Below are 9,769 nucleotides of genomic sequence, written 5' to 3' on the forward strand. Positions count from 1 at the left end.
AGGACATATATATCTATCCATCTTATGCAGTGTCTGGTAACCCCAGATAACCAATTTGTTCAATACGTGCATATCACGACAAAAACTCGTTCATGTGATATGATTGTGAACCCTTATTTGCACTAGACGAACACTGAGTCAAAATGTGCTAGATGTTAACAAGTCATCAATCCACAGGTAGACATGTAACCCTATCCGAACACACCATTCAGACTCGACCAACAATTATTTGCTCTTAATCCTAAATGCCGCATGATAGCGAAGAAGCAGAAAATAACAATTTCTTTGGTTTGATACACCAGGAGATCGAACCAAAGACCTCCTTCACTGTAGACAATCACGCTACCACCAATGCGATTTAATTTAAAAAGAAATTAAAAGAGCCAAAATGGTTTGTCAAAGAATGATGGACACCATCAAGGCCAAAAAAAACCTCTTTATATTTTACACAAAACATAATACAGAAAACCAAAGACTGAGCACCAGAACTCCCATTTACTACGCGGGTAAACAGTAGCTCCATTTTAAACAATAGTTTTGATACCAGGGTCTGTGGTATTGATGGTGACGGACGTCTTTTTATATTGTGCTCCAATTTGAAGAATTACTTGTGGTGATGGCGTTTATTTGTTACAAGAACATATGAATAACATTGCATAATAACACTGGCGTGAGCAATTTTACCTTCTAAAAAACGTATCTCTCCGACTTTTAGAAAGATTTACTTTTTACATGTGACCCGCCAAAAATAAAAAGTGAGAAAACATGGCGGCCCTTGGCTGAGAAAGAAGTTTTTGCAGTCCACACACTACTCCAAGATTTTACTTAATAATTTATCTTAATGTAAATATAATACTTGTCATTTTAATAGAAAAGTATTAAATCAAGAAACTTTTACTGCAAAGAAATCCAAAAGCTTCGAAATTGTGATCCTGTATCAGTGGGTGGCCCTAGCTACATTAGCACTTTTAGCACATAGATAGTTCTAGGATATTTCCGTCAAGAAACATTTTATTACTTGCATATAGCATATAGATAGTTCTTAGATATTTCCGTCAAGAAACATTTTATTACTTGCATATAGCCGTAATTTAGTTTTATAGACACCAAATATACTTTTATCTGTGTGTGTTTGTGCTTACGCTTGACTTTACCTTAAACCTAACTTACTATCTGCACCTGAGCTTTCCATATATACTGTTATACCTGTGTAATCAATTACTAATGAGGGATAAAAAGCTTCTTAAATATTTGAGAAAAAGTTTTGAGCCACCAAACGGAGTACAAATAATCACCCCAGTAGTTCTCACAGATAGTACGGGGAAATATTTACAAGCACAGTGTAGCTTACCTGTCGAAAGCAGTATCAGATGGTGGGACAAAACTGGCCTTAACTCAAAACAAGGTCTGAAGTGGTTACGTGATAATTTAGAAACAGAAATAGCACTAATAGGCAACATTTCACTTTACACATGGGTTGGCACATGCGATCTCACTGAATACAACCATCCTTATATAAAACTGAGACAAGATCCCGAAGAAATTGTTTAATCTGTGATAAATAATTTCCAGAAAATTGCTCAAATTCTAAAGAATCACCCAGCTTGTAAATTAACTTTTTTTGAAATATCACCCTACTCAATATATGATTGGAACTCTTGTCACTCACAACCCGACGTTAAACAGTTTATTGATCAGGACATCACTCTTGTCAAACATATTCTTCAGATTAATGATCATATCAGATATATAAATAACACATTAGAAACAAGAACCCCAGGATTTTCAATTGATTTATTACACCCGGTAAATACTTCAAAAAAAAAGACTCGAACCGGAAGGCAGGTTCAGTCTATATAGAGACGGGATCCACCCAGATATCAATCTAGCCCGAGTTTGGCTAAGAAAAATTGCGCATAAAGCCAAGACCGACTGTTGGTATGCTGTTGGTTAGCGGTCAGGTACCGTTGACACAGTATAGCTAGGCTAGGGTGGGACCTTCCACAGTGTCTAGTTATCTGTGTTGCAACAGTCCTACCATACAGGGTTCGTTGGTAATATAAACCTGGGTATACAACGTAACAACCAACAATAATGGATCTTGTAAGAAAATCTTTGAGAAAAACCAAAAGTGACTGTAAAATTTCATGTACAAATGAATATGAGAATAACTACACATTAAATATTGAAAAATCATTACAGAAAAAACTAGAGTCTACTTAAAGATCTGAAATTGGATATGAAAATACAAGGGGTGGTGTAACGGCTAAATTAGATGCTGTTTCCTTTGAACTCTTTATCCATGCCTGTGAAAAATTCTACGGGGAATCCAATATGCATGAATTTTCCAAAACAATTGCCACTGATAGACAGAGCAACAATGTACAATATACTTTCCACATAAAGACAAAAGATACAGACCCGTTCAATTATACCATTAATGCATATCTCACAAAATGCTCATTATTGATAAACGGGAGAAATACACAATATTTCATAAAGTTAACAATGATGTGAATCATATACATAAGATTATGTCAAACACAACAATTCAAGGAGCAAAAGTGAATGTTGAACTTTTGAACAAAAAATTAGCCTCCAAATTAGAGACAGCATTAGAGTCCATTGATAATTCAAAATCATCTTTAGAACCAACATCAGCCATATCTAACCTTCATAAAGCTGTTGAAAAATGTCACAAATGTAATAGAACTTGCAAATCTAGAGATGTACTATATGCTAATCTGGCCGTTGGGTGCATTACTCATGTGACAAACTCTCTGAAAAAGATATACAAACCATTGAAAAAGATGAACAAAACTACATCTTTAAAAATTGTTGCAACTTGTCAGTTAAATCGCCATCCAGGTGTATAGCTTTACCCAATAGCTCAGCAATTGTCAGAAATAAAAACTTACTCTCAACAGGAACTTCTACTTTAGCAAAAACTCTACTACTAGAAGAAATACAATGTAATGGATGCAATTATATTCTGGATAAAATAGAAAATAAATGTGTCAACTTCGATATGACATTTCATACTCATTGTTTAGACAAAACAACTGACCAATGTTTCTCATGTATTGGGCTTGTAGAACAAGATACTGTCATAAACACAAAAAAATTTCATCAAACTGAAGTGAAACAGACATCTTATAATCTTCATAATTTAGACATCAACAATTGTGCTCCTGCACCAAATATATCAACATTTTCAGCAGGCTCTTCCGAAAACACAGCCAATTTAGATATACATTCAAATCCTAACCATGCTAACATTCAAAATGAAACTCAAACTTCATTCGAAAGAATTACGAACTCTTAGAACAAAAATTGAAAAAGAAAGAGGAGCAATTGAAAATTAAGGAAGCAATGCTCAACGAAGATATGAAAGAAAAAACAAAGATAACGGATAGATTACATAAAGCTGAAATAAGAAACAATGAGCTTGAAAATACAATCAAAACTTCACAGACCAGAATAGAGCAAATACCTATACATTCTCCGGTAAACAACTCTAATCCAACAAATTGTCAATCTAAAAACAAAGACGAGGAAGATGAACTGATTATTGGCATGAGAAAAAGGGTCACAATTTTTGTACTTAGTAAAATTGACAAAGAATTAAACAAATTAGAATCAAACAGTGATCATTCAGAACACAATATTGAAACTAGTACACATCATCAGTTTAACTATGAAAGACTGAGCTACTCTGATAATTACTTGAATTACAATAATGGCTATTTAGGACAATATAGAGATACTCAACCTCAATATAACTATTATCAAAATTGGCACCAAGGATACAACGAAGACTCTTCGTCATACCAAAATACAGAGTTTGCCCAAAACATCTGCACAGACAATCTTATTGAAATCTAACCTACAAATATTCACACGTCTACAATAAACTCAAAACCTGTGAATACTCAACAAATAAAGTATTGTGACAATAGCCAGCTGCCAAAGTCAAATTACAACTTAGAGAAAGTGAACAGAAATTCTCAGAATAGTGAAAATTGTACAAACCAATCTCAAACTCAAAATTATGACCATTCTCTTCCTATCATGGGACAACCGCTATATTATCACCCAACTACTCAACAAACTAATTTTTTACACCAGGCCAGCCTCAACCCCAGCAGATACAAAGAACTGAACTTGTAAATAGTGAGAGAGTTGTAAATACGTGTACATATGAGACTCTGAATATTTTAGAAAATTATAAAAATATCTTAACCTGTGGTCCTTTTTTTAAAGAAACAGAAAGTGATGTTGACATTTTCCTTTTACAACATTGTTTATTTGATTGTCAATTACCTTTACTAAATGAAATCAATGATAATTTTACTGGAGTTGGCAAAGCTGTTGATACATTGGACCCAATTCCCCCTATTTAAATGCCATGGGGCTATGGTGGCACTGCTATTTTATGGAAAAAAGATTTAGACACTCTTATTACACCTTTAATCATAGGAAACGAGAGGATACAAGGAATTAATATATATGTGGTGAACCTAATCTCATCATCCTTTCTGTTTATTTGCCTTGTAAAGGTACTTGTGACCATATAAATGAATTTCAAGACTGTATAGCTCTTCTACATGAAATAGTCTGCACCTACAAACTTACTCATCAAATTATTATAGGTGGTGATCTTAATAAAGATATTATAAATGGTCCATCTTCACATTTATTCACTCTAATGGCCATGATACCACCGCCATTGGTTATTTTTTTTTATACCAGAATACATATAAACATTCTGTTCTTGAAATCAAGAAACTAGACATAGGTGCCAATGTCGCAGACCATTATCTAATTAAAATGGTCCTTCAACACCGTCATATTTTAAAGCAGCAAAAATAAATCAATGGCATCTTCAAAACAAAGATTAAATGGGATAAAATAGATAAGGAAAAATATGAAAACAACATCAACTACAAACTTTCAAATATGAACTCAGAAATAAAATCTGTTGAAGACATAACCAATGCATTTACTCAACTTAATGAAATCATTACACAGTCTAATCAAGCTTTGGTCCCAACTAGGAAAATTGGCAGAAAAAGACCAAAACTGCAAGTTATGAATGAAGAAATTAAAGACGCTCTCAAAAACAAGAAGATTGCATTTTATAAATGGAAAATTAATGGTAGACCGAAAGAGACCGATAACTTATATTTGAAAAATAAAAAACATACAACACATGCTATAAGAAAAGAATGTAGATTGGAAGTTGCTAAAAGGAGGATATATGAACGCCAAAAATTTATTGATGCTAGAACATCCGATCGAAAAATGTTTCACAAGATCATTAAAAATCAAAGAGGAAAATTATCAAAATTTATCGACCAATTGAATGTTAATGATAAGATATTTTATAATGAAGATATAATAGATGGCTGGAGTACACATTTCCATCAACTTGCAAAGAAAATACCAAATCCAAATTATGACACTGAATACCTTGATTTAATTGAAAATGAAGCTAAAATTATTATAGACATATGCAAAGAGCGTTTCAAACATAGCCCAATTACAAATAAAGAAATGGAAAAAGCAATATCTGGTCTAAATAGAAATAAAGCAGTTGATTACTTTGGCATTAAATAAATGCAGAAAACATCATATTTGGTGGAAAACAACTACAACAATATTTGCAATTACTTTTTGATAAATCATTTGAATTTGGCTGCATATCTGACATTCTCAAAATTGGAACATTATTCCCAGTATACAAGAATAAAGGTGATATTAAAAGTGCTAAAAACTACCATTGTATTACCGTAACTTCAACATACTCCAAGCTGATAGAGAAGATAATAAAAATTAGAGAAAATCCAGTTATCCTGAAAAATCAGAATCCGCTCCAAAGAGGATTTACAGAAAACACCACCCCTTTATTATGTGAACGTATGATCGAAGAGTTTGAACGTGAGAGCAAAGATCTGAAACTTGCAACGTATATAGCCCTTTTAGATGGTAAATCTGCATTTGATGTTGTTGTTCATTCAAATTTGATACGAAGATTATATCAAGCAGGAATATCAGACCAATCTATAATATTAATAGATAGCTTATATAAAAATGCAACTTCATGTATAAAATGGAGAAACAACACTTCACAGATGTTTGAGATTGAACAAGGTGTACGACAGGATAGAGCCATTAGTGCAGATTTATACAAACTGTATGTTAATCCGCTATTAAATATCCTCTGTGAAACAGGACTGGGTGGACATATAGGTGACATTGGATGCTGTGCCCCAACGTGTGCTGATGACGTAGCCATCATTTCTAACAACCATGTGGAACTTCAAATGTTGATAAACATTGCTGCCAACTTCAGTAAGAGAGTGGGATACACGTTGCAACCAACAAAAAGCGTAGTCCTACCAATTAGTACCTCAACTAAATCTATTGAAATCGAAGAAGACTTCTGGAACATCAATAATAATCCGATGTCAGATGTAGAATATTCCACACACTTTGGAATACAAAAATGTCAAAAAAATTCTACAAAGCTCACTGCTGAGGAGAACATGAAAAAAGCCAGAAGATCACTTTATAGTCTTATGGGTACAGGTCTACATGGAAAGAATGGTTTGGATCGTGAAACTGCTATTACAATTCTAAATACATATGTCATGCCTATCTTAACCTATGGCCTTGAAATTTCACTTCCAACTGGCCGTATTTTGGATTCTATACATCAATTCCATAAAAAAAATGATAAAACAAATAATATCATTAGCCAATAATACAGCTGATCCTGCGGTATATATACTAAGTGGATCCCTACCTATAGAGGCTGAACTACATCTAAAAGCGTTATCTTTATTTGGGAATATTACAAGAGCAGATATATCTACCATTGGATGGAGACTAGCAGAAAGAAAACTACAATTAAAAACAAACCAAAGTAATAGCTGGTTCATTGAAATCAAGAAAATGTGTTTGAAATATGATATTATGATGGACTGCCAGGATTTTTTAAACAACCCTTAAGGAAAATCGCAATGGAAATATTTAATCACAAAAAAAATACATACTTACTGGACTGACAAAATTAATAAAGACAAGGAGAATACATCTAATCCTAACAACAAACACCTCAAACTGTAGAGACATCATCAAATTACCAATCAGGACCAGATTTGCAACTGGCAACTACATCTTACAGACAAATAGAGCGAAATTTAACAAAAATGAGGTATCTGCCACCTGCAGAATCTGCGGCAAAAAGGATGAAACTATTTCACATTTTCTGATTTCATGTACAGCATTAGAAACTGAAAGAGTGTCTTTTATGAAATCTCTACGAGAACAATATATCAAAGTGCTAGCACTACTAAACATTAATATATATGATATAGATGTAGACTTCATCCATGTTATTATCAATCCATATCAATTAGTGAACTACTGTGATACCTCTCTAACCAGTGAACTATTTGCTTTTATTAACACCCATATAGAGCCTGCTTGTAGAACATTAATATATAAGCTCCATTTACATAGATACAAACTCTTAAATTTAAGTCAGAAAAGATCTAGAAAAAATAATTTAAGGTCATAGTTTTATTTAAGAAAAAGGTTGTGTGCGGACTGCAAATCTCATGCCATCTTAGGACTCATTTTTTAGATTTTATAGACAAGAACGTGTGTGATATTGGTGTAGAGATATACCGACAATTGTATATAGTGTACATCGTTATACATATTCTATTGGTGACTGGATACTTTTAACTTATAACATTCTACTGGTGAAAGGATATTGTTGACTTCATACTGAAGGTGTGCCTATATTGGCAGAAAATATAAAGATACAGATACAGATAGATCTGTGAAGTTTTAAAAAAGTTATTATAAAAATGGAGCTGAAGAACATTCCAATCCAAACTTTTTTTTTTGTTTGTTAAAAAATCTATCAAAATTGAATCATTTTACAAATTAAATAAGTTCATAATTTCCAAGGTGATCTGTGACACCAATATTGCATAAAATATTGAAAACAACACGTTTAATAATTTCATGCGTCCGAAGCGCTTTTCTGGATTTACCTTCATCAGGAACGCTCAAAGCCACACATTTGAAATCCGAACATTATAAAGCAAGCTATAAAGTGCCCCAAAAAGACTAGTGTAAAAGAATTCAAACAGGAAAACCAAGGTTCTAATCTATTTTAAAAAAAAACAACGAGAAACGAGAAACACTTATGAACCACACCAACAAACGACAACCACTAAACAACAGGCTCCGGATTTAGGACAGGTGCATACAAATGCAGCGGGTTTCTACGTTTTAACAGGCGCCAACCTTCACCCTAACCTGAAACAGTGGTATAGCATTACAACATAAAAAGACACACAATAAAATATCAATTGGAATGGCTTAACTCGATCAAAAAGATAATACACAAAAACAAGTAAATATACACTGAACGAACAGGTTTGATCTATGACACAATATGAATAAAAATAGATGTTTCAATGTGGCATGGAAGCATGGTTGATCTGGTTCCTTTTATTTCAATATCAAAAATCCTATTTTCTATAAGTAAGAGTGTATGATTTCTTTCTTAAGCTTGGTTTTAATTTCTTGATATTGTTCTTGATATTTGGGATATGTTTTTTTTTATATAGTTTGTTTTTCTTGTTGTTCGGCTTTTTTAGTTGTTTTTTTTTAACCCAAGTTATTCTTAATTTGTTAACCATGCTTTATGTTGGAAAATTCTTATGAATAGCTTCTTGGACATGGGTTTCGAAAGTGTTCCATAGTTTATCGAGAATCATTTTGTTTTTGTCTTTTTAGCGGTTTGCAAGTTTTAGTGAGGTCTTTATCTATTTGAACCCAACTTGCCTTTTTAATACTTTATAAGCTTGTTATTTATTTTGAGGCAGTGCTAAGTTTATTTCACTTGGAATAAACATGACGTTAATATATGACAAATAATAAATTATGCCATGATCATTCGCTCCAATTGGTGGTATTGTTTAAATTCTATTTACAAATGATGGGTTTGTCATACATAACAAGTCGAAGGTTGTGTCATTTCTGGTGTTCTTATTTATGACTTGTGTAAAGATATTGCCATGTTATATGTCGAGGAGTTGTTGGTGTAGTGATGCATTAGCTTTGTTAGGTATGACTGCTGGTGTATATTCCGGTCTATCTGGCCAGGATAGAAATCGAAACTTACCCATACGTTTGTGTTTGTTTTCTTGCATAACACTCTGTTCAGTGAGATACCAAGTTGTTCTAGTGATTCTCTTTCATCGGATGGTGGTCGATAATATATAAATAGGCAAAGTTATTTGTTGTCTTTATATTATAATTTTGCCCACATATTTTCAAGGTTTAGATCGGTACCCGTATTTGTGATTTGTGTGGAAGTAAGCTGGTTTGAGATTTGGAATTTCTAAACTGTAACACAGAGAAGTTTAATCAAAATTACGAGATATTTATTAAATGCCAAAAATCGGATATCAAAATATATATATATAAAATAAATAATAGAAAATTGTTTTACACTAGTCTTTTTGGGGCCCTTTATAGCTTTGCTGGTCGGTGTGAGCCAAGGCTCCGTGTTGAAGGCCGTACTTTGACCTGTAATTGTTTACTCTTTGCACATAATTGTGACTTGGAAGGAGAGTTGTCTCATTGGCACTCAATTTCACTGAAATTTCAGGTTTAAGACAAAGGTTGTCACAACATATTGTACAAGTTGGTAAAAGGTCCATGTCCTTTCTATGATGATCAA

The sequence above is a fragment of the Mytilus californianus genome, unplaced genomic scaffold (assembly GCF_021869535.1).
Source record: "Mytilus californianus isolate M0D057914Y unplaced genomic scaffold, xbMytCali1.0.p SCAF_3, whole genome shotgun sequence".
Taxonomy (NCBI): Eukaryota; Metazoa; Mollusca; class Bivalvia; order Mytilida; family Mytilidae; genus Mytilus; species Mytilus californianus.